Raw genomic sequence first — 27,012 nt, 5'->3', positions numbered from 1 at the left:
GCATTCTAAACCCACCTTCAAGCATACAGGAAGCCTTGAGAGAGAGATCATACTTTTGTAGACTACAACTGGGTAAGCATGATACCTGCCATCTCTCCTTAGGTTGACCCTATGAATAAGTGCCGTCCAAACTGTCCTGTGTTTCACAACTTTGCTTAGCAATTGGAAAGTCAAGATTGTGGCTCCATTTAAGGAATCAATCCATCTCATAATTGTTCTTCTTCTTCCTCCTTCTCCTCCTTTGACTTTCTCTAGAATGATTGTCTTCTCCTGTGAATCTTGCCTTCTCATGATATGCCCAAACTGACAGTTTCAGTTTCATAATTTTTGCTTGAAAGTTCTGGCTTGATTTGATCTGCTAATAATGCTCTTCCTGGTCCCTCAGTAATACAGGAAGATCAGGGTCTATGGATGAATGGGTGCCCTCCAGGCTGTAATCTATATTCAAAGGACCTAATAGCTTATGGTCCATACTGATTAGCCTGTCTCATCAAGTAGCCACAGACTTTCTCCCCTCTTGGTTTCCTTTGGAAACTGAGTACCATCCTGCTTTGATCATGTTATCTGCCTTTAGCCCTTCTGGACTTGCACAGAAACCGATCCCCTTGCTGTGAGAGCTTGACCAGGTGTACTTGGAAAACATGCACTCCCTATGCAATGACTAGCAGATTGGCAGCAACCTAGTTCTCCCAAAGGACCAACTGATGTGGGAGGGAGTACTGGCATAGATGAGGTATGTGGCCATCTTTTGTTCTTTAAGCACAGGTTGAAGCTATGCATGATGTCTCCACACACAGTTCTAAAGAGCATCCCCAATTCCTCTGTGGTGCAGGTGCATTAAGAGCAACTTCTCTGCTAACCCTTGAACCCACATGGATAATAATTTCTATGTACTTCTAGTTCATAGTCTACCCTAAGGCCTCTTTTACAGCTTTGTTGAATCCTCTGAATGTTTCTGCTGTGAAAGTGAAATTGACACTGAAGGAAGATAGGGGCTATTGTGTCACTGCTTAGAGAGTATACTAAAGGTAAAATTCGGAGTAAATATAGAAAGATCTTCATATATCTCTATGATTTGCCATGGGAAGTGAAACCCTGCTCAAAATGTTTTCAATTCTCTTAAAAGCTACATTCACAGAAGAGACTTTGACCTTAACCTAGCTGGCGAGCTTGTGAATGGTGGGTCAGCACTCAAAGGAGCCCTTGCTTGAGCTTTGTGAGTTGCTCTCTAGGTTGCCAGTGGAAGGTGTTAAAGACATCTTCTTTAAGCAAAAGGAATACCCTTGCACAAACTATCTTCCATGAGAACTGGACATGGGGAAAAATGATCTTCCGCCCATGTACACAACCTCTACCTTCAGTTTCTACAAGAAAGAACTATGCTGGGTTGGGGCAAAGTCTTTTTGAGTCCAGCACTCTGTTCCTGCAACAGCCAAGCCCAATTAGGACATGAATGCAATAGCACCCTCTTGTTCACATATGTCACCAACTGGTAAAGAGAGGCAATACAGAATCATGCCTAGTGACAATTGATAGTCTTATTCTCCATGGATTTGTCTCTCTTTTAAACCTATCTGATTTGATGGCTATCACTTTGCGTGTAGAAGCAAATTTCATAGTTCAACCCTACACTTTGTGAAGAACCTTCTATTGTTGTGAATCTCCTGCCATCTTGGGGAAGGGCTGAAATATACTAGCAGGACACATGGTTTGTGCACAGAAGGTCCTGGGTACAGTTCCTAGCATCTTCAAGGAGGCTGGAAAAAACTCCAGTCTTGTAAGCTTAAGCCTAGAGAGCTGCTGAGAGACAGTACTGTACATAATACTGTGCTAGAGCTATACAATATAAATTAGTTTCCTATTTCTGAGCAAGCAGAGGAAGATCAGGGGCTGTCCTGAAATGGTGGATGATTGGCCAGCAGAGCTATAGTGAAATATGCTTCTTTTTGCAGTTCCTTGTTGACTCTGCCTGCCTTCTCTCACCTCCCTTCCCTCTGTAAACAGCAGGGAAGCCACCATATGGCCTTTCCAGGCACTGAATAATACATCTCCTCTTTGTTAACAAGAAGAATGAGTCCCTTGCAGAGCAGGAGAGAGAGAAACTGGCTTCTAGGAGCCAGCAGCTCCAGACTTCTTTATATTTCCAGAACTGGTCTCCAAGGTCCATGTAGAGGCTGTTCTTCCAGAACCTCAGGCCCAACATGGCCCTCCTGTAGCCCCAATACAGCTCTATGGGGCTCCCCAGAAAACCACATGCATTCCCGACTTCATCCGTTTTCTCTCAATCCAGTGCCCCTGCAGGCTGTGAATGATGGGAATTGAAACCCAACATTTTCAGAGTGTATCAGGTCATTGAAGGCTGGGCTAGTTCCTCTCTTTCCAGGATTTTTCTGAAAGGAGAGGCCTTATATTCAGTCCTATTACACAGATTTGAGGAAGGGCACAGATCTCACTGGGAGAGCACAAGCTTTACACATGTGTACATGGCCCCATCTTCAATCCCTGACGACTTCAGTTAAAAAAACAAGGTAGAGGTGTTGCAGAAGATCTCTGTCCAAGGCTCTCTGCCAGTCAGTCAGTCCAGCCTTTTCCAATCCAGTGCCTTCTGGATATGTTGGACTACAACTCTCAGAATCCCCGCCTCCTGCTCAGAGCAACCAACAGCATCAAGTTGGAGTGGACAAAAATTGAACTAGATGGAAAGAGAATCTGATCTTGTATAAAGTAGCTTCCTAGATTCCACATTTGCTTTTCTAAGAATCCCTGGTAGTTCTCTTCCTGGAGACAGGAGTTTACTGACAGGATGGTTTATACCCACAGGTGTTCTAAAATAAGACAGTTTTTAAGGTACTGCAAAAACTTCACCTTTGACAAGTAGCCACAGGTTAAGGTGCTAAATTCGAGCTATTCTGATGGGCTGCAAATTTATTTTGATCCCTTACTGGAACAATAACCTATAACCACATTTCTAAATTTAGAAATCACATTTCTAAATGTGATTTTATCTCTTCCAAAAGCCACTTCAAACATCATTTGGCTCAGAAGTCTTCCCAACATCAAAGTTAACACATAATTATCAAAAGAAAGTGTGGATGCAAGTAATCAAATACTTAGAGGAAAATTTAAGAGGGTTATTTACACACACAAAACTGTTATTGTCATATTTTCTTAGCTGTATTCCTAAGCTTCATCTTTCCTATCTTAAGAATTTATTAATCAAATTGTATGACAGATCAAATTAAGATTAAAGAAGAGACAGCTTTCTATCAAAAACAGGAATGGATCAGTTGATTGATTTCAGTCACTCAGTTTTTCAATCTTAAATTTGGTTCATCCCAAGCAAAGAGTCATCTCACATTAGCTGTCCTTTGCTTGACTAGAGCTTGAATGAATGAGACTCAGCTACGTAACATGACTTTGGTCACTGAGAGTGCAAGGTCAGTGGAGACCCTCAGGGAAGGAATGAAGGAAACTGTAGCTAGTTACACTGACTCAGCAGCAGAGACAAATCAATAACAAGCACTGCCTGGGAAGGATGCATCGATAAATACCTTGGTGCTGAGCTCAGTACAAACAGCAGGTCGTGACATATGGCAACTGGGAGAAGGGGAGTAAAGGCTGCACTGACCTCCTTCTTCAGTTGATCATGCCAAGGAAGGGAACAAAGCGTTCGTGTCTAAGCTGGGCCCAATGACTTACTACACTTCAAACAAGAGAACGAAACACCACAGTTGGGCCGATTTCAGCCTTCATACATAGAAGCAAACCTCACACTTTCACGCTCTTTCGCATAAAGAGGAGGTAAACTTTCCCTTCCATTTTAAACAACCCAAGCATGTTAATTCTGGGGGGTAAGGAGAATTCTTCTTAGTTAAAACCATGGTTTGTTGAAACACCAATCATGCCAGCGACAGCAGCTTATTCAAACCTAAAGGTCCCTTTGGTTTGGATTAACAACCATCTATTGTTAACTTAAGACAGAAATGAAAACTTGTGATGTCCTTGCATCTGTGCTTGGAAGGAAAATGAGAGCCTGGGGCTCACTGCCGCTCATTCTTGTAATGCCAAGTTCTGTTTTATTTATTTTATTTTATTTAAATCTTTTCTACACTGTCCTCTTGCCAAGAGAATCAGGACTTTTACATCTGAAAGGGTCCTTAAAGTGCTCTCAGTCCTGACATATTAACTCATAAATAAATCCAACTGTGTTTAGTAGGGCATATCCCCCTATTAAATGCATTTAGTTTTGAGGCTACAGATTTGCCAGGTTACATATTGATGATGATGATGAATTAATGCATTACTAGTGCTAGTACTTTTCTGTTCACTAGGGCAAAGCAATGTACATTACAATTCAGTAAAAACAAGAGTATAAAAATAAAACATTCTTTACAAAGGCAATTTTAAAAGCTAAAGGCCTGGCAAAATAAGTTTTCACTGCCTGTCTAAAATTCAGTAACCTGACCACCCATGGGAGGGTGTTAGGATGCTGCTATGGAAAAGCTTTTCTATCATGTACCTTCTCTTGGTGGTGGTGTATATAATAGGGCCTCTGATGAAGGTCACAGGATCATAAGGAAGGAAGTAGTCTGCTGTTTCTAAAGTTTCCAGAGATAGCCAGACATGGAGCACCAAGAAGTCGACGTGCAAGGTAAGTCAGGTACAGATCACTCTGCCAGATCTGCCTTCCCCAGTACTACAATACTTTTTCATGCTTTGCATATACATGGATGCTTTTTTTAAAACAATTTATTTATTTACAATATTTATATCCCATCCTTTACAAAACATCCCAGGATGACTTTTTTCTTTTTAAACAGGAAAACTTGTTCCTTACAAAAGAGATATGAACTCTGTCTTTGAAACATGATTTTGGCACACACAGGTTTACAGAAATAATATTTATTTATTATCTATCTTCCTTTCTAGCTTACACAACAGGCTGACTTATAAGTGATAACAAAACAATAGTTCAAAGCAACATAAAATCTAAAATTTTGCAAACCAGTAAATTTCTAGATTAACACTCTGCAAAAGCACATCTTAAAGCACTGTTGTTACTCAATGCCAGAAAACTGGGAGAAAGAAAATTGCGTTTCTCATGGTAGAAAAACCCACTTTTTGGGTTCCACCACTGAGAAGGCCCTGCTCTGTGTTTCCACGTGCTACAGCTCAGATGGTGGAAAAGCACAGAACATTCTTTAGACATCCCCTAAAAAATGAAACATGCATGCAGATTCATATGAAAATAAGCAGTTCCTATTGCTGTGTGGAAGGTATGTAGGATATTTAACTTGCTTCCATCCTGGCATTTGCTTTCCACCTTTGGTTCTTTAGACTTGTATCTACTTATACTTAACACCCACATAATTTAGCAATCTTTGCAAATTAATGCCTCTTTTTAACTGGGTTTCCATAGTTATTTCCTAAAGTTGGTCTCTCCCCTGTGTTTTAGTTATTAGTACATCTAATCCATTTCCTGGCTTATTGTTATACAAATCAAGGCAACCAAGAACAAAACCAATTAAAGACAGCCAATGTTTAGACATTCATAAAGGAACCCACACAAGGAAATCTCACATGACTGAAAGAAGCTAAAAGAAGAGCAGCAAATCTACCAGCAAAGGACAGGCTTAATTATGGTAGGATAATGAAGTGGAGCCATACAATATACAATTCTCCTCAAGTTCCTGGAATATCACTTCAGGACAATAGTGCAACAATTAGATTAAGAAACACAATACTTGGGAGAACAATGACGCACTGGTGTAGGCACAGGCCAAAAGAGGCCCAACAAATTAATTTGCCAAAGCTAAAGTTAAGGATTTGATGCAAAGGGTATAGTAACATTTCTGAGTAATGAAAAGGAGATTTCCCTCTTGGTTATCACAACTCTAAGCATATGGTTTCACCAGGGAGTATCTGTGTCCCTTCCAAATTAGTAGCCTTTAAGATTCCATTCCTCAGCCTCATCAAAGCAGTGTGAACCCAGTGAACTCAACCACTTATTACTACCCACAGCTTATGCCAATGTGTAAAACAAAATTAAACAAAAGGGCACATTTACTAACTGTACTTTTGTATAAAGTTAAACAGAGTACGTCAGCAAGAAGAACAAAAATTTCTATGAGACTAAAGGCATGCTAAGATAACATAAAAAGAATAAGCCAAGCTCAGCTCCATGTTTACTTACTGGGGGCAATTTTTCCACTTTGTAATGTAAAGCCCATTAGGCCAGGGATATTGAACCTCTTTTGACACAAGCACCAAATTCTGTTTCAGAGGGTGCATTCCAGCAGGAGGAGGGGCTGAAGGCAAGAGGAAGAGGAGCCAAAATATTAAAGAAACAGCATATTTTACCTTAAAGCTTTTACTGCTGGTAACCAAGCATTAGGAAAGCTATTTCAATCTTTTAAGATGGGAAAAAGTGCTTTTCCAAAAATTGGAAAACTGCCAAATGATTGACATGCGGGGAGGGGTGTGCCAACTTGGAGATTCCCAAACAGCTGGATTTGTACTGGAGGCTAAAGGATCACTATCCTTTCTTTAACAATTTAATTCAAGTGTTCACACTCTCCTCTCCTTCAGCCTAACTATATTCCTTCCCTGGGATATCCTTGGTAGTTAAGCCTTGTGTAAATATGAATTGTTTGCAACAAGATCAAGAGTCATCTGCATCTTCAGAGGCAAACCTCCTTTCATCCAGTGTGTATGTTAGTGCATGGGCAGAGGGCTTTGGGTGGCACGCTCACAGCTGTCTCAACTGTCTCACCGTTGACACAACAGACAGCCGTGCTTCATAATGAGAGCTTTCCGCTACTCAAATGTTTGCCCCAATTTACATCAGGTTGTTCTTGGAGATCATGCTGTGTAGCAGGGGTCCTTAAACTTTTTCAACAGCAGGCCAGCTGAAAGGTGGCGGTGGTGGGGGCAGGCCGGTGAGGTGGTGGCGATGGGCCCGTGCGCGGCGAGGTGTTGGGCGCAGGCTGGCGAGCACCGGTGTGGTGAGGTGGTGGGCGCCGGCCGGCAAGGCGGCAGGCGCAGTGGCAGCAGTGGGCACACACGCGAGGCGGCGGCTTCCTCGCTTGGAGATCGTTTTCTCCAGCAAGTCCAAAGCTTCTGAGGCGGGCCGGATAAATGGGCATGGCAGGCTGGATCTGGCCTGCGGGCCGCAGTTTGAGGAGCCATGCTATGTAGCTTAAACAGCAAAGCAGCCTTTTCTAAGCTGGTGCTCTCCAGATGAGTTAGATTACAGCCCTGGCATCACCAAGCCAGTTGTGCCGGGAGTCACAGTCCACCACATCTGGAGGGCACCAGGTTGGGGAAGGGTGCAACAAATTATAGATTTGCCAGTAGGGCCAGAAGTTTGTGTTTGAAAAAGGAAAGATGGTAAAGCACAATAGCCCTTACTTAGGTTAAATACTTCAATGGCACAATCTTATGCAGAATTGGTCAGAAATAAAGCCTACAATTAAAGCTTATGCCATTTTTACTTTCCAGCATTGTGCCCTGAATCCTTTTAATTTCTGATGATTTTTTTTAAACCTAGTATATGTCAGCTCTGAAAAGTTAGACTTTACACAACTGGATCCTCTGAGAATTGCCCTCTCCATGTGTGTGTCAAAACGGCAATGCTGCTAAGCGCTCTCATTTTAATACTGTGTCATCTTCACGTTAAATTGATTTACAGATACATCCACAGAATGAGAAGCTCTCATTGCATGCATGAGATCATTTTTGTGTAGGTACAGTAAATATACCATCCCCAACTACACAACAGGAAAAAATGAAAACTGTTGTAGCTAGGAAATCTTCCCAAAAATAGGCTCTGCGCAGGAGCAGCACCCATATATGTGTAATGCACAGAGTCCATGACAAAGAATGAATAATATCCACTTTCTCAGAAAAGGTGCCCAAAATGGCTCTGGGATTTCACACTGGACAATGGCCAGTTTGTATGTCACAACTACCTAGGGTTAAAACAAACCTTGGGTAGCTATGAATAAGGAAGTTTGCTGGCTTCTAGCCTTCTGTCTGCTCACATGGAGCTACACAACCCAGGATGTTCCGTGCCTGAGACTTTGTCCATGATGTCTGAGCCCAGAACTCTGTACTGGGGGAGGAACAGTCCAGACCAATGAGCTATGGTGGCCAGAGATGATGCGAGTTGTACTCCAATACACCTAGAAGGCTAGTACGATTCTAGAACTTAATATCACCAGCCAAGAATTCCTACCCCCTTGTAAACTTTCCCATATTTGTTCAGAATATATCACTCTATGCATTAACTCTCTCCAGCTACAAGGACAATTTCTCCAGGAAAACAACAGGTCTGGGTTCAAGGGCTCTTACTAGCCAAGAACATCCAAACATGAGCATCTTCAGCAGCAGCTGAACACACTGCTGGCGGAAGTCCCCTTATGACCACAGTGCATCAGTGCCTCCTCAAATTCCCAAGGGTAGCTGCCTCCTTGAAGTTGCTCCAAAGATTTACTAGCCAAGCTTGCACTGATGAAAGCTTTTGAACAAGTTGTTGGAATCAATTGTCTGAGTGCACAAACATGTGCTTGGGATGATGCAGAAGCGGATGTGAACAGGCAGGAATTCTTTCAGAGCAGTCCCTATCAGAAAAGAGTGTCCCCCCCACATACTTTTGTTCTACAAGTTTGTATTAAGGTTTTGAAAAGTTTTAAAAGCAGTCCACATGGGACTAAGAGTTATTCAAGAAGACTATACATTTCTCCTGGAATAATTAGCGGCCAATTAGCGGCAATTGTTTACGTGGGATGTAAATGAGCACAGCTGCTGTACTTAAGTTTCTATAGAACAGGAATGAGCAATGACCAAAAAAACTGCCTTTCTTGTTCAAACCGCAACTGCCCATTTTCATTTAATTAGAACACTATTAGCAGAGGTTCAAGTGGATGCAATCATATAGCCGCTAGAGTATATGTACAGCTATAACATCCATCCTTCTGGGCAATACATATGCACAAAAAGAAAAGGCAAGACATACAGTTTCCTGTGAACATTCTGCAGCCATTATAAGATGTTTCCATAATGAGAAGTCCTAGGCTTCCCTTGGTAATCCTCTCGGCCATGCCAGACTAGTAAGTGCAACTTGCTGCTTATGTCCAGCCTTTGCACCTCCCCTGTGAATTAATAACTCGAGGAAGGAGAACGAAACAGTAGGGGGAGGGAACCATTGCTAACATGGTCCACCAGTGATCTCTCAAGCGAGTTCTTGTTGGAAATATAGGACTGGCTATGGGCTGTAAGTCAAGACATGACTACTCATCCAACTGATTTCACTGGCATCCATGTTCAAACAACTTAGCTTGGGCCTAACGCTTAATGCTGGACTAGATGGACTTTGGGCCTCATTGTGGACTGCATTCCCGAGGGATAAGTCCAGATTGGAGGAAGACAGTGGTCAGGTGCCCTCCCATGAGCTCCAGCTGACATGAGTAGGCCCACCTAATGTTCATGAAGGTCTTACCTTTCAGTGCGGCAGACCGTTTTTCCTCTTTGCTAATGGTAAAGATCAACAATGCTTCTCCAGAAACCACAGCCTCTTGGCATCCACCACTTTGTCTTTCTCATGGGGCCCCAAGATGTTTTCTGCCATTAAACATGGCAGTCCCAACAGATAGCCACCTTTTCCACCCACTATGGCTATCATTTTATTTCTCCCATGCCTCAAATGCTGTTCTGGAACATTGGGTGTTGGGAGAGGGGACAAATGGTAGTAGTCATTTGTGCTCAATGCCTACAAGGGGCGGCAACCAGACATTAACACAGGACCCTGGAAGGCTGCTTACGTATACCATACTTATTCCCCATCACAAAAAGGAAGTCAGTACATGTGTGCATGTGTGTCAACAAACATATACGTCAACTGTGTGAACAGATTCTCTGATTGGAGACCCTGTGCACAGCTGTATAGACTTTGGCATGCTGAACTGTTTCTATGCACTGACTGTAGCTTGTTGGATCAGTGCTATTACTGGTCACCCTTAATGGCCACTTAGAGCATGAAATGCAAGTCTCTGGATTTTAAAATATTCTCTGGAGGTTTGCTTGGAAAAAGACCAAAAACAAGCAACCATTTCTTTAGTCTGCAGTTCAGACTATAATCTTTTGAATTACAATTACCATTTCACAGACAAGGCTGGGCATCTTCTTTGGTGGTACTCAGAGGGTGATTAATCTAACTTCTGCTATTTCAGAACAGAGGTAGCTCATCCATACTGAGTCAGACATTTGGATCATCTTGCTTTTTCAACACTGGCTGATAGGGTTTCAGGCAGGGTAGCTGTAACTGCTTTCCAAGCTGTAACCAGGGATGTTGGGGATTGAACAAGGGACCTTCTCCATGCAAAGAAGGTGCTTAGCAATAAGCTCTAGACCTTCCTTAATTTGGGAGCCAGCATGCATAGGCATGTGAATGTGGGCATAAAGTTTACAAAAGGCTCTTGTGGACAAGGACCATCTCTGTTCCCTGCGCAAGTCCATGCTACTCCCTAAAGGTGCCACCTCTTCCATTATTTATCCATAATCACCTCATTACCTTAAATTAAAAACTACAAATTCTCACATATGAAGCTCACATATATCAGGCATGCTATGAATGTTTACAAAGCTAACAACTTTCTGTAAAGTTTTATCCAAACCTGTTGGCTGGAGGATGATGGGTCTTATAGGGCACCAAGTAGGTGAAGTCTGGCTCAAAATAAAAAGATGACTTCTGTTTTTAGCCACACAATTTGTACAATTAAAGTACTTTCCCTTAAGTACATTACTATCAACCCTTTCTAGGGGAAATGAACTCCACCGACTTCCATGATTGTTAGTTGTAGCTTGCTTTTCTTTATTGAGATGGAACCAGAATGGGTCACCAAGGATAAAACTGGGCAAAAACATCAAACCATAATGCTAGTTACAAGTAACACAGAAAATACACAAACTTGTTTTCTGTACTTACTCTTGATCTACTACAGAGTTAAAGCAATCTGGTGCTGCCTGGCTGCTGTAGACTTCAACTTCTACAAGACTTAGCCAACACAGTCTATGACTGAATATCACAGGAATTGTAGTCCAAAACTTCTGGAAGGTGCCATGTTCTTTGCAACTGATCTGCTGTTTCAAGGATTTCTATGTGGTAGATTGGAACCCAGCAGCGGAAGACATACTGGTGGGAACCCCAACTCCTAGCCCCCCAAATTAACATGTAATACTGATGGGAAAAATCCCTCAAGTATGACTTAAGTTAAAAGAAGCACTCCTTCATGGATCACTGCCTTGTCTTGGCGAAGGGGCTTGCGTAGCTCAGTGAGGCTATGAGCTATGTTGTGAAGGGTCACCCAAGACGGACAGGTCATAGCAGAGAGCTCTGACAAAACATGATCCACTGGAGAAGGAAATGGCAACCCACTCCAGTATCTTTGCCATGAAAACCCCATGGACAATACCAAAAGGCATAAAGATATGATGCTGGAAGATGAGCCCCTCAGGTCGGAAGGTGTCCAATATGCTACTGGGGAAGAGCAGAGGGCTAGTACCAGTAGCGCCAGAAAGAATGAAGCAACTGGGTCAAAGCCAAAAGGACACTTAGTTGCCGATGTATCTGGTGGTGAAAGGAGAGTCCGATGCTGCAAAGATCTATACTCCATAGGAACCTGGAATGTAAGATCCATGAATCAAGGAAAGCTGGATGTGGTCAAACAAGAGATGACAAGACTGAACATTGACATCTTAGGAATCAGTGAACTAAAATGGACAGGAATGGGTGAATTTAATTCAGATGACCATCAGGTATACTACTGCGGGCAAGAGTCCCCCAGAAGAAATGGAGTAGCCTTCATAGTCAATAAAAGAGTAGGAAAAGCAGTACTGGGATACAATCTCCAAAATGACAGAATGGTCTCAGTTCGAATCCAAGGTAAACCATTCAACATTACAATAGTCCAAGTCTATGCCCCAACTACTGGTGCTGAAGAGGCTGAAGCTGACCAGTTCTAGGAAGGCCTAAAACACCTTCTAGAATTAACTCCAAAAAATGATGTCCTTATCATCATGGGGGACTGGAATGCTAAAGTAGGAAGCCAAAAGATAACTGGAATAACAGGCAAGTTTGGCCTTGAAGTACAAAATGAAGCAGGGCAAAGGCTGGTAGAATTTTGTCAAGAGAATATGATGGTCATAGCAAACACTCTTTTCCAACAACCCAAGAGACGACTCTACACATGGACATCTCCAGACGGTCAACACAGAAATCAGATTGATTATGTGCTCTGCAGCCAAAGATGGAGGAGCTCTATACAGTCAGTAAAAACTAGACCAGGAGCTGACTGTGGCTCAGATCATGAGCTTCTGGTTGCAAAATTTAGGCTTAAATTGAAGAAAGTAGGGAAAAGCACTAGGCCACTCAGGTATGACCTAAATCAAATCCCTGATGAATACACAGTTGAGGTGACAAATAGATTTAAGGAATTAGATCTGATAGACAGAGTGCCTGAAGAACTATGGACAGAGGTTCACAACATTGTACAAGAGGCAGCACCTAAAACCATCCCAAAGAAAAAGAAATGCAAGAAAGCAAAATGGCTGTCTGAAGAAGCTTTAAAAATAGCTGAGGAAAGAAGGGAAGTGAAAGGCAAGGGAGAAAGAGAAAGATACACCCAACTGAATGCAGAGTTCCAGAGAATAGCTAGAAGAGATAAGAATGCCTTCTTAAATGAACAGTGCAAAGAAATAGAAGAAAACAATGGAATAGGGAGGACCAGAGATCTCTTCAAGAAAAATGGAGATATGAAGGGAATATTTCATGCAAAGATGGGCATGATAAAGGACCAAAATGGCAGGGACCTAACAGAGGCAGAAGAGATTAAGAAGAGGTGGCAAGATTACACAGAAGAACTACACAAGAAAGAGCTTAACACCCCTGATAACCACGATGGGGTGGTCAATGACCTCGAGCCAGACATCCTGGTATGTGAAGTCAAATGTGTCTTAGGAAGTCTGAGCAACAACAAAGCTAGTGGAGGTGACAGTATTCCAGCTGAGCTATTCAAAATCCTAAAAGACGATGCAGTAAAAGTGCTACACTCAATATGCCAGCAAATTTGGAAAACCCAACAGTGGGCACAGGATTGGAAAAGGTCAGTTTACATTCCGATCCCAAAGAAGGGCAATACCAAAGAATGTTCAAACTACCACACCACTGTACTCATTTCCCATGCTAGCAAAGTTATGCTCAAAATCCTACAAGCTAGGCTCCAGCAGTATGTGGACCGAGAATTACCAGAAGTACAGGCAGGATTTCGAAGAGGGAGAGGAACTAGAGATCAAATTGCCAACATACGCTGGATCATGGAGAAAGCTAGGGCGTTCCAGAAAAACATCTACTTTTGCTTCATTGACTATGCTAAAGTCTTTGATTGTGTGGATCACAACAAATTGTGCCAAGTTCTTAAAGAGATGGGAGTACCAGACCATCTTATTTATCTCTTGAGAAACCTATATGTGGGTGAAGAAGCAACAGTGAGAACTGGACATGGAATCAGATTGGTTCAAAATTGAGAAAGGAGTTAGCAAGGCTGTATACTGTTGCCCTGCCTATTTAACTTATATGCAGAGCACATCATGAGAAAGGCGGGGGCTAGATGAATCACCAGTTGGAATTAAGATTGCTGGGAGAAATATCAACAACCTCAGATATGCAGATGATACCACTCTAATGGCAGAAATTGAAGAGGAACTAAAGAGCCTCTTGATGCGGGTTAAGGAGGAGAGCGCAAAGGTTGGCTTGAAACTCAACATTAAGAAAACCAAGATCATGGCATCCGGTCCACCTACTTCCTGGCAAATAGATGGGGAAGAAATGGAGGTAATGACAGATTTTATTTTCCTGGGCTCCAAGATGGGGACTGCAGCTAAGAAATTAATAGACGCTTGCTCCTGGGGAGGAAAGCCATGGCAAATCTAGACAGCATACTAAAAAGCAGAGACATCACCCTGCCAACAAAAGTGCGGATATTCAAGGATATGGTTTTCCCAGTTGCAATGTATGGCTGTGAAAACTGGACCATAAGGAAAGCTGAGCGCAAAAGGACTGAGGCTTTTGAATTGTGGTGCTGGAGGAGACTCCTGCGAGTCCCTTGGACCGCAAGGCGATCAAACCGGTCAGTCCTAGAGGAGATCAACCCTGACTGCTCTTTAGAAGGCCAGATACTGAAGATGAAACTCAAATACTTTGGCCACCTAATGAGAAGGAAGGACTCCCTGGAGAAGAGTCTACTGCTGGGAAGAATAGATGGCAAAAGAAGGAGGGGACGGCAGAGGATGAGGTGGCTAGATGGAGTCACTGAAGCAGTTGGTGCGAGCTTAAGTGGACTCCGGGGGATGGCAGAGGACAGGAAGGCCTGGAGGAATGTTGTCCATGGGGTCGCGATGGGTCGGACACGACTTCGCGACTAACAACAACAACAACAACAACAACAACAACAGAAGAAGCCAGATGTAGGCTAGACACCAGGAAGTATTTCCTCACTCTCAGAGCAGTATGACGATAGAACCAATTACTTGGGGAAGTTGTGGGCTCTCTCTCACTGGAGACATTGAAAAAGCATTTGGACAGTTACGTAATTGCAGCAAGAATTACAATTGCTTCTAAATGGAAATCGCCAGAACTGCCAATAATTGAAGAATGGAAAAATAAGCCGGCAGAATATGCAGTGATGGCAAAATTAACTAATTATGTAAATAGAAGACCGGTTGAAGAATTTAATGACAATGGAAATTCTATTATACCCAGTACAATTAATGGGATGTAAAAGGGAGTTCTTTGAAAAGTAGCTGAGGATCTATAATTGACTTAAAGTGATTGGAAAATTTGTTGGTGTACAGAATAACGACTTCTTCCTTTCTGAACTCCCATAGAGTGTGGAATGACAGAAAGATAGATAAATTTGTGGGTTTGAATGTATTGGTTGTACTTATTTAAAATTCCATTGGCTACTTTATTCTGTTTTACTTTATTTTATGTATACTTTTCTTCTTTTTGTATTTTATCTTAAGAAAATTTTAAACAAGCATTTGTATAGTCATCTGAATAGGGTGGTGTAAGTTAGTGTCCTGCAAGAACAGGGGATTAGACCCGATGACCTTCTGGCCCCTTCCAGCTCTACCATTCTATGATTCTAAGCTTGTTTTATATCATACTGGAGCTGATAGTACGGAGAGGGATTTTACTATCTGAATCATTTGTACTGTACAATGCTATAACTTGGTGGCCTCTTCGATAGATCTACTAGCTCTCAAACTTGCAACATATTTCAAGTTCAAGTGGGTATTCACCCTATTATCCTGTCATGCCTATAAATTCCAAGAAGCTGTTACTCCAGCATTAAGATCTTAAAGAAGAGTTAAGCAACGTGGAGCCCACGGGCACCCCCTTGGCTCCTTTTCTGGCATCTGCCTAGATGTCCTACCCCTTCCACTTTTTCCATTCAATTAACACATTGTCTAACTGGCAGCTGGGAAATAGGTTTCCATTGGTGCTAAAAAGATTGTTCTTCGAATAGTCAAATGTGCTCTCCCTGCAAAAAGTCTGCCTACCTCTGACACGGAGCATACATTTCCAACTTGTGTCTCATAGGCTACAAGTCACCCGTGGAAGCTTTCGCTGTCCTCAGACATGACCCCACTGCCTATTTTGCCAAAATGATGTGGCGGTAGATGGCACCTGACGGCTGCTTATCAGGCTGGTGAGAGAGTGACTGCGAAGGCAGAGCACAGAGAAGGCCATCTCCATGCCCCATCCTTCCCATATAGCCTGCTTCCTCTCTCCAGCTGAACGCTGTTGGTGGGGGGGAGACACAATGTATTCCTGGCAAGCATGCAGGGAAGGCTTCAACTCCCCAGTCCTATGCACTAAGAAGAGGGACTCAGTGTCTCACTGAGAGGGGTCTCCAGGATATACATGTAAGAAGGACAATGCATGGTCTGGCCCTGTTCCTTGCCAGCCCAGGTGCCGATGACAATTCCCAACCTATGACCAATTCCCAGATGAAGCCCTTGGAGCAAAATTACTGACCCTACCTTAGGAACTCACTCCCATTTATCATTCCCTGCACTGCCAGGAGGGGAATAGCTGCAGCTCAATCATGACGCTTATACTTCTCATGCAAAAGGTTACAGGTTTCATCCCTAGCACCTCCAAGTAGAACAAGAGAAGAGACTTGTCTGAAATCAGAAGGAGATGCTTCCAGATGATAGGATGGTTCACACAACATACAACCTATTCTGGGTTATTTATTTAAGCCACATGTGGACAACACTCTGCATACCCAGCCCCTGCTCAGAGGTTGTTGAGTCATGCTAACCCCAGGACAGAGCATGCATTACACAGGGGCTGTTTAATCCTTGAATAATTCGCGCCTGTTGGCTTTGTGTGTCTTCAGAACCTCCGGGTGGGGCCTGGATATGCAAAGTGGTGCCTGTGGGCACTGCAGCTCATTGTGGGCTAAGTAACCCATGAGGATCCATACCACGTCATGCAAACTAGGTCAGTATGCACAAGGGACAGAACTGGCTTTTCAGGATTTTTGGATGGTAATTTCTATAATCCCGAGTCAGAATGGCCAATTGCCAGGGTGCTGGCAGTTGTGACCCCAAACATCTGGAGGGCACTCCTGGAGAAGGCAGTACCAAGGAAAGCGAACCAAGTCCTTCTTGCTTGCTATAAGCAGCCGGCAGCATTCCAAGAGGTGGAGTGTGTCAATTGCTGCGCTCCAGAGGGTGTTTCCTGCTCTCCCACTGACGACTGGCACTGCCTTTATCTGACACTGAAAAGCACATCCAAAGCTACACTCTGAGCACTCCGCATAATTCAGGTAAGGGCTCCAGACATGACACTTCAACAGAAACTACTCAGCCGAGTCCTAAGAGTCTCAGACTGGGCCTCTCCTGGCAGAGTTCCTGACCAAGGCCCTTGAAGGGGGCTGATTTTTCAGGCCAGGCAGGCACAATCACTTTCTACTCCACACCTGCATTCATGCCCAAGCCCCAAGCCCTGGCTCCAAAACTATGTTGCAATTGCCACATACCTGATGAAGACAGTCAGATGATCCCAAACACAGTCTGCAAAGTAACTGAGAGCAACCAGAAGGTGGGAGTGGATGCTTGAATCTCTCTCTTTCTCCCTCTATCGCGGTGAGTCCCAGTAAAGTTCCAAGAATCAGTTTTGAAGCCTATTCATGCTGTGAGGCAGCAGCTGTGCCCAAAGGCCCCTGGAGACGCAAGAAGAAAGATGCTGTCAGTACATCTGAGGCCGCTTTGGTGAATACGCAGCGCATAATGCATGAAGAAGTGGTATCCTGCCCTCCTCCTCGTCTCTTTGGACACGGGAAGCAATCCTGCATTGGCTGGCAGAAGAGAGTGGGATGGGTCAGCTGCCTAAAGAGGCCTTTTCTCAGTTCTAATCATCACAGCAGGCAAGTCTGCGCAAGGAAGCAGAAACTCTCCCCACCCCGGAGAAACCTCTGGAGAATGGTCAGCTTTCTCAGTCACTTCAACTGGGCTTTTTGCCATCAGCAAACCCTAACAGTTCCCTCCGAGTTATGCCTCTTATATACCGCACTTAGCTGGAACATGGTGCGCAGCATTTAGCAACAGCCAGGGAATATGTGGGAGGATCTTGCACATACAGACACACAGAGTGTCCCCACCTCATCTCCTGTCACTGCAGTAATCCATCAAATCCATCCAATTCAGCACGTGCCTTTTTGTGATTCTGCAGTGGCAAGGCTGCCGGCTACTATAAGGGCCCTGTCTGGGAAGGAGGGGCAGAGGGGGGCTTGCACGGAGTACGGTGCCTGCTCCCTGTGCTCCCAGGGGCTATCAAATGTTACAACCGGAGATTTCCATCCCCAGGCTGAAAACACAGAAGGCAGGCTTTGTTTTGCCTTCTGCTTTTTTAAATATGCCAGAGAAAAGCTGTGTGAATTATGACTATTATGACACAGCAGCCTGACCACCGCAGGACTAGTAGTATGCAGTTCAGCTGCTTGCTTTCTCATCTCACGCCTGGAGCAAACACATCTCATTGCCCTTATAACCGTATCAGGGAACCATATGGGCTAAACATGGATGAATCTGACCGGCTGTCTATCAGAGACTTCATGATAGTTTCTTCAGATGCAGTCATATGAGGGCTTGCCCAACCAAGGGCCACATGCTATTTCATGGTTGTCTCCTTGCAACAATCATACATGATGACGCTAATAAAACCATTTCAGCACCAAACCTTTGTTGGGTCATCTGGAATCATTCCTGGGTTGCTGAAATGTCGAAATGCTTCCATCTCTTCTACTGCTATAAAACAAGTGTTCAAACGAACCAGTGAGTTATAATAGCTATTGTGCTGGCCAGGACTAGTGGGATACAGGTTCTAGTCTCAGCTTAGCCTAAGAAATTCACTGGATGACTTTGGACCAGTCACTGACTCTCAGTCTAACCTACTGCAAAGGGTTGTTGGGAGGAGGAAGTAGGAAGAGGACCAAGCAAGCTGCCTTAAGTTCCTTGCAAGAGGAAAAAGGAAGGATATAATTGCAATAAGAATCATAATCATAATTTGGCATCCTGCACCCAACTCATCAGCGTCTCCTAGCCCATACAGCTAGATGCTGACCTGGCGGCAGATTCCAAAATAGGCCTTCCTTTCTTTCAAAGGACAAGTGGCCACAGAACTCTTGCTTACTCTCCTCTCTGCTCTCACACCCCAGTAAATCCTCCCTTGCTGGCCTTTACTGCTACCTCTTTATTAAGACAATTGAGGTAAGAGCTTCCTGTAGGAGAAGGGAGAGTTCTGTACATAACTGGAGTGGGGAGGGGATAGAATCATGCTTGACTTTATTTGACACTAAAATGCAGAAGAGGAAAATTATATAAATTGTCTCATAATCTTGGAGGAAAGAAAAGACAGAAATGCAATAAATAAATACATAAATATGTGTGCAACCTTGCAAAGTCCCAAAGTAAGACCAGTCACACTTGACATTGCCAGATGTACTTGCCGCACTTACACCAGCATTCTCTGAAAGAAAGATGAAGTGCAGAAGGGTGTGGCGCATCTCCAAATGTGGTATGTATGGACTGGAAGCCTTGGGGCTAACATGGTGCACATGGTGCTGCCTTGAAACAAGAATCAACCCTCAGCAAGCTGAACGGCATGTGCATCCATGCAGACAACCGATCAGAACAGAAACATATAGAATATTCCCAACATGCTCAGTCCAAAGCACGAGAGGATCCAGTGGGTAATGCTATTATATTTTAACTCAAGTAATTATGGTTTTTTTTTTTAAAAAAACCATATATATCCTACCTTTCTCCAAAGTGCTCTCCCTCTCCATTTAACTTCACAACAACCCTTTATGGTAGGTTGGAATGAGAGCTGGAAACTGGGTTATGGTCACCTAGAGAACTTTGTGGCCAACTGGGGAGCTGAACCGGGATTTCTCCAGTCTAGTCTGATACTCTAATGAAGGCTTCCCAGATGTGGCCTCCAGAGATGCTGAGCTGCAGTTCTTATAACCATGCTGTCCGATTATGGAAGTTGCAGTTCAACGCACTTGGAGGGCAACTGGTTGTGGAAGGCAGTGATTCCACTGGAAGTGCAACGTTTTGAACTTCACAAAGCTCTTCTTCAGGCTAAGTGATTGAGGATCTATGGTAAGGGCTGCTGCTCAGCTGCGAGTAGCGGTTTTGCACACACAAAGTGAGAGATGCAAACCCTGGCACTCCTGATAGGAATGGGGGGCGGGGGGGGGGGAACCTTGTCTAAATCCTTGTACAGCCATTGCCAATCTTTGCAGACCATACTGTGGACCAACTTGGTATAATTTTATTTATTTATTTACTTACTTATAGAAGGAGCGATCCTGTGGCCTCTGGGGGACCAGTGGGTATTTCAGATTTGCAGTTCCAGGGTTGGAGACTGTGCTCCATCTGGGAATTTGAGCTCCAGACCCTCCTCCCCCTCAGAGAGAGCCTGGAAAGAGCTACACTGGCTGTTCTCTGAGACCAAGAAAGCAACCTTGGAGCAGGGAGAAAAGAGTATCTCAGATAGGCAGGGAAGAGGAGAGACCAGGGAGGTAAAGACACAAACTATCCTGAAGCCTCTCCAGACTTCTTCCCTCCATCTCCAAACTACGCCAACTAAATGGGCAAAAAGGCCCGTCAAGCAACACTGCAGATTGGGAGGCAGAGATCACATCTGCCATTCTTTCTCCTCTGTGCTGGATGACCATAAGCCACCATGTTCAGGGGCTTAAGGCATCCCCATAGGATTGCGCTTTTATTAAGTGATTTCCTTTTAATCCACCCCAAAGCCAATGCTCTCTGGATGGATTATGCACATCTAAAAGATTAAAATGCTATACAAACATTAAAACTATAAAATACAACCAAAGATTCCAAAGGAAAAAAATTAGCTCTGTACTCTTACCTTTTCATACAGGACTGAAAACTTCCAATTCCGCTTCCCTCTTATTGTCTGCTTCCCCCTTGGCACAACATCCAGGCTGCTGGCCTAACACTTTGCAAGGGCAGCCTCCACACAGGTTTATATAGGGAGACTATCTGCTCCTACCCCCACTAGAAACTTCACAGACTGTTTGTTTTGGATATTAATTGCCTCCTGCTCATACACTGTGCCTTAACAACAATAATGCCCTAATACCACTGAGTCTGCATGATGCATCTGCAAAGCTCTGAGCAAACATTAACTAATTAGATGGCAAACTCCCCACGACAGGGACTTGTTACTTGCTTGGCACTGATCTCTGTGACCTCACAGCTACTCATTGGCTGTTGCAGAGCTACAGTGTTTTTCTTGTGCTGCATCACAGAGGTTAGCACTTATTCTTGGCATCCTTGGAAATGGCACCCAAAGCTGATGTGGGTTTGCAACATTCCTATATCTCTAGATTTTCCTGTGCCTTAGCGTGCAGATCTAGTGGGGCAGATCTTGCTGGACCAAGGGCACATCTGGCAGTCTGAAAAGCTGTCCTGTGCACCACCACAAAACGGCACGACAAAAGACACAGCCTACTGAAAACACTGAGTACAGGTCTGAGTACAGAGCTGAGCCTTAGCATTTTAAAATTGCTTTGAACCCAGTTTTCAGCACTGATAGAAGCCTATTTCACAGCAATCCTAGCTGCTGGTAAAAAAAGACATGATTTTTTTTAAAAATGTAATGTGGGTGATGTGAGTGGGGTACAGTATCTTAGAGAGGCATCTGAGGGGGGCTCTGCTGCCCATGGGCTCCATGTTCTCTAACCCTGGCCTAGTGCAGGCTTCCCCAACCTATGTGCCCCGCATCATCCCCAGCCACACCTGCAATTCAGACAGGTGCTGTCAACTGGTACGTGGCATAGTGCATTTGATTTCTATCCTGCCCTTGCACACAAAGGGTGGCTGACAACCTATATCAAATATAAACCGTATTAAAATAATGATGCTAAAATTACAAGTATGTAATAAAATACCATAAAAAGTCAACACAAGGAATAAGAACAAACAGAGCACTTGCTTTATCCCTTCAAAGCCTGTATTAACAAATAGGTCTTTTGTGAGTGCTTCAGTGACAACAGTGGCATAGAGGATATGAGGATAAGTAATGGATGGCTGCTATAACTATTAGCTGCTATGCAAATATTTATTGGTTATATTTTTATTCTGCCCAATAGCTAATATTCCCCAAGAAGAACTGTCAAAATTAAGCAGTTCATAAGGTACAATGGTAGTAAATGTGTGTGTTACCTCCTCATATCCCCTGGCCCTAGTTACATGAATGCCAAAATTCAACACAAAGCAGTTGATATAAAATGCTACCCCTGCTTAGTTTCCTGGGACAGCCAGATGAAATTTATTATCCCTGCTATCATGTGATAATCTAATAATTTCTGGGTTCCCACTATTAAAACTCTTCAGGACTGCCTTCTCTTCTAGGCCATTTCCTGTGCATTCTGGTTAATAATGGAAGTTGTGCTTTGTATATCTCACTGCCAGCTGAGGTGCAATAGGTGGGTAAGAGAAGGATGAACTTGTGGTATTTATGCTCTAGGATGTGCTCCACAGCCCAGAGAAGTCCACTAGTTTCTCATTTGGTATATGTTGTGGTCCTTTTGCTTATACTTCATCGGACTGATTTGTTGTGTGCTGCTTGTTTTAACATTTCTTGCCATAATCAACTTGGCCTGTGAAACAGAGGAAAAGCTGGGTAACTTTGTTCTGGGGTGGTCCACTGATTATTCTTATTTAGATGGCCTGGGTGACTTCCAGGTGGTCCCTTCCTTCTACCACTGACCCTTTGCTGATTTCCCTGCTGTTCTGCAGATTTTCCCTAATAAGTTTAAACACTTCTCCTAATTTATATTCATTGGATTGCTGTAAGTTGGAGATGACTTGACATCATGTAACAACAAGATTTAGAACTAGCAATACTAAAAGCTTTAATCTAAATTAATGCCATTTTTGGTTTTATCTCTTTTGCCTTGGGTTCCACCTATTACTGGACTACTGCCCCTGAGAGCTTTTCCAAAATGGAAATTTAATAGTCCTGTTCTAGTTGGTTCTCAGTTTACCACAGAATCTGTTATTGCAAATTTCAGGATGGCCCGAGTTCTAAAGGAGGGAGATCTGTTTCAGATACTCTCCATCTCCTTAAAATGGTGCCCTTGTGAAGCTAAACTTCTTGCAATTTCCATAAATGCTGGATTGGACAAATGGATCCCAACATTGCTTAGTCCAGCCATTTACACACAGCTCCTCCTTTGCCAACTTTAAGGGAGACCAATTCTGATTGCATAGGCTCCCAAAGAGCAACTTGTTATTACAGAATCCACTGTGCAGCATGGGAGAATAGGAACATGCTCAATCCTGGTTATTTATTATTCCATTAAGATGTCTCAGTAGCCAGGTATGGACAATCATTCCCAGCTTCATAATTGTGGTTATAAAGCCAAGATCTAATGACAGGGTTGAACAGTCCTTTACCCCTCTGCCTGCATGCTTGCTTTCGTCTTTCATTCTTTGCTTATATTAAGTCAATGTTCTTCATTCCATCTGAATTAGAAACTCTGGTTTAATCTATGTGAACTAGCTAAAGTAACACTTTTATCTGTCTAATACACTTATACCCAGCAATTCAGGTCAAAGGAGCTTATAAACATGTAAAAGAATTATTTAATTCCAATTAAGATATCTTTTAAAAAGAGATAAAGACAGCAGTAACTAATGCCCCAAATACTGAACAAAACAGGCAATTTTTAATGATTCACTGAAAGGCCCATGGGTACTTGGGGGAAAAAGTTCCAGAAATGTGGCTACAGATCAGATCCTGGGCCAATGTACGGTTTCATTACAAACAGTTTTAAAAACCAGACAAAATAGGGCAGATTGCAAGTCTGATGAATTACCAGAACAAAGAAGAACAGACAGAACTGGAAACTGATACTTGAAAAGGCACCAGTGCAAATACATTCTTTGCAAGGAGAAGGGATTTGCTAGTGGTTTTGCTGAAGAACAGGGCAGAAGGTAAGAAATCTCCAATGAAAAGACCATGAACAGCAATACAGATGCTCACAGGCTGCTCCCTGGAGCCACTGCTAGTCTCCAGTGACCTGGCTTTCTTGCGGCTGACGTAGAGCGGCCTATTGTCTGCCTCTCTGCGTGGGCGGCTGAATATGTGGGCTGACTAACAAGCACTGGGCAGAAGATCACACCATTTCCAGCTTCCCTTTAAACATACAGATACCACTGGGCTTCAAAACAGCCAGACCATGATGTCCAGAGAGGATACAGGGAAGAGAGCAAATCCTCAACTCCCACAGCTACACAGAAAAGGTGTGAAATGCATGAGAAATTATGAGCAACATGTCACTGCTATGGCACCATCAATGTGCCATGAGCTTTCTAATACTAAAATGCAATAGGTGCCTGCTAAAAGCTGAGCATTAAAAACAAAACACCCACAAATGAGAGGGGAAAGACAAGGAAGGTATAGATGTGATTCAGTTCAAGTATATATACAAACTGGAGAGTATGCTGGCTCCCATGAGAGGATAATTTCCCCCTGCTCCATAAACACACAGAGATACACAATCTATTGTTTATTCCAGTGCTGGGCAGCACATATAAAAAGCCTGGGGAAAAATACCCCCAATCAAGTTAAAATCTAGCAAGGGAATCTGTTGGAGCTGAAAGAGAGGAGTCCCCAAATTTGCAGGTAGGTAAGCACTTTTGAAATGCTGTAAGCATGCCATCAATGTTCTTAGAAAATGGCTGCTCTGGAGGTAGGACTGTCCCTTCATAAAATGGCTGCTATGGTGGGTATGGCCAGTTAAAACATTCATTTTCCAGAAGGAAAACTGGTGAGGCTAAAGGAAAACAATTTGCCCAAGAAGCTACATAAAATGGAGAGATGAGCTCTGACCACCAACATGTAAAGCTACTCTTCTGAACCCAAATAAAGATGGCATTGGAGAGCACCCCTTCATTTTTGTTATGGTTGGCATAGAGTGGTCCATTCAGACATATCATAACCCAGTCTAAAAGTCAGAAACAATCCTTTTGTAATCAGTTGTCCACCTCTGCTTAAGTGAAAAGCCAGGTCACTTGATGCTGGCTTTGCAATGGAGATGACCTAGAGATGACTGCAACCGGGTTAAGTGCCACCACTTGTCCAGCCTAATGCATAGGGAACTGTCCAGGTGTCTGAACAACTGGAATCTTGTAGAATCCATCTCAGAACTGGGAATTAGCTTATTCTTAAGAGTTAGCAGATGAAAAGCAAGAGAATCTTGTGGAATCTCCACCCAGACAAGTGGGCAGGGGCTGGATGAGATTTACACGGAGTTTCCAGGTCTATGAATGAGTTCTTTTCCTGAGAAAACAGAAATTGTCTTTAAGTCAAATTACATGCAAGTTGGCTCACAACTGAGAAGACTAGGTTTGTTTCCTCCTGGCAGTGGTAACCAGTCCCAGTTGCTACACCAGGCCTTGCACCCAAAGTGGGGTTGCCTGCAGGCACCAGGTCACCACAGCTTTGCAGCGACACAGCCTCCCAGTTAACTTTTTTAACATTTAAAAAATCTTAGGAAATAAAATCAACTCCAGGAATTGCACAGAGCCTAGCATCAAGAATGTCCGTGAGCACTATGTTAGAGACCCCATGTTTAGGCAATGGTACTGAAGGACTGCACACCCAGCACTGATGGTTTCTTGTGCTGTAGAAAATTATCTTAGCTTCTCATTATTCGGGTAGTAGGGTATTTTTTTAATCAAAGATTATCAGAATGTCCTTTATTGAATGTGCAAAGTTCATAATGAAAATGCCATACTGATCAGAATGTGCATCCAGTTCAAGGCTTAATTCCAACATTGCGTATCATTTTAATAAAACTTGTAATTGCCACACTGGAAACAAAGGATAATTGCAGATAGGGTTCTTCAGTCGTACCTATTCGGTGCATCTGACACCCACAAGCCATCTGGGTGATCCCTTTGCAAATAGCAAGCTAGGTCAAGAACTGGACTAGAGTCTAGCAGAATCAGAGCAGATGGCAGAGCCTAAATTAGTGACTGTTGCAGGAAAATCTTTACAGTATTTTTCTGGCTATTCACAGACATGGGTGAATAAAGAAGACTGAGTGATGAGCAGCCAGAAGTACAAAACAACTGAGGAAATAAGGCCAGACTTCTAAAAGAATGAAACTGGTAGTACTACAGAACACGGTGGCCATGCTGATCTTTTTGTACACATGAAACATGGGCTAAGAAGAAAACTTATTTGGTGCCACCAAGGTATGCATTTTAAATTTTAAAATTCCAAAAGCTAATCAGCCCTTAGCCTACGCCTTATTTGGTGCAATAGCTTGCCACCATTATTCCAATACTGCGGTCAGGTTTACTGCTAGAGGAATTAGAAAGGAAGATGCTATCTGGGTATAGTCTAAAAGGCATTAACACAGACTATAAATATTCGCCCCAGTTAACTTCATATTAATGTTTAAAGGGGAAATAAGCAATTATTTTACTTTCATATTTTGTATTACATTATGATTTATCTTTAAGTTGCTTTTCAGCCAATATGCCCCCAAAAATGGCCTACAAAGGCTGCCTAAAAAAAAAACAATCAAAACAATGTGGGGGGATAATGAGATTTCCCACTGTTTTCAATGGGGCATACATCTAAGACTATGGCCTTATTAAAATAAAAATAAAAAGCCTGGCTAGCTTTTAAGGCCAGCTTTCCCCACATACTGGAAAAGAGCTATGGGAGAAGGCACGCCTCCCAGGGAACAGAGTTCCGCAGTCTAGACAGCAACACCAGCAAGTGGCTCTGTCTGAAACTCATCCACTGCTTCTGATTATTTGGGGCCAAGACCAATTTAATATTTTTTCCCCACACAAGAATGCTGGGGGAAGATGATATGCTAGTATAGGGGGAAAAAAGATTTATTTTTACGGTAAATATTCACAGACTGGATATTCTGCTCAGGATTTTTCCACAGAAGTCTGTGTTGCGGTCATATTTTTTGCACACATTCCTCCACAACCATTGTTGTCTCCCTCTCCTGTTCCCCCCATCAGACTCATATGGGTGTGTTTTGCAGCTTTGTTGTTTCTCCTCCAAGGGGAATACATAGTGCTCAGGTTTATTAGGCATCAACAATTTCCCAGCAGTATCAGCAAGAGCTGAGAGCAACCATCAGGCTTGAGGTTTTGACTCTAAGAACAGACATAGCGATGTTTATTAATATATGATGCTCAGCAGATCGAGCTCTTCCAACTGCCTTAGCCAAACAATTCCTTTCAAAGCAGGATTTTTGCTGAAGAGCATCCCTGGTTCTTTCTGGATGAATGTTCTAGCATTCTGAATTACTGTGTTAACATAGCAATTGTGCAGAATCCAGATGTCCTTGAAAATCAGCACATCTGCTA

The 27,012-nt window shown here is 43.2% G+C and overlaps 1 protein-coding gene across 1 annotated transcript in view; it reads right to left on the bottom strand.

The window, feature by feature from the left end:
* The window catches only part of TMEM63C (transmembrane protein 63C), an 82,570-nt gene that overhangs the window by 42,958 nt on the left and 12,600 nt on the right, over positions 1-27,012 (bottom strand). The window contains exon 2 of the mRNA XM_044436420.1: positions 17,109-17,291. The gene's annotated coding sequence lies outside the window, so the exon portion shown is untranslated. The remainder of the gene's footprint in view (positions 1-17,108; positions 17,292-27,012) is intronic.

This window comes from Varanus komodoensis, unplaced genomic scaffold, assembly GCF_004798865.1.
Source record: "Varanus komodoensis strain SLA01 unplaced genomic scaffold, ASM479886v1 scaffold3, whole genome shotgun sequence".
Classification (NCBI taxonomy): Eukaryota; Metazoa; Chordata; class Lepidosauria; order Squamata; family Varanidae; genus Varanus; species Varanus komodoensis.
This window is presented reverse-complemented; position numbering and strand designations above follow the sequence as displayed.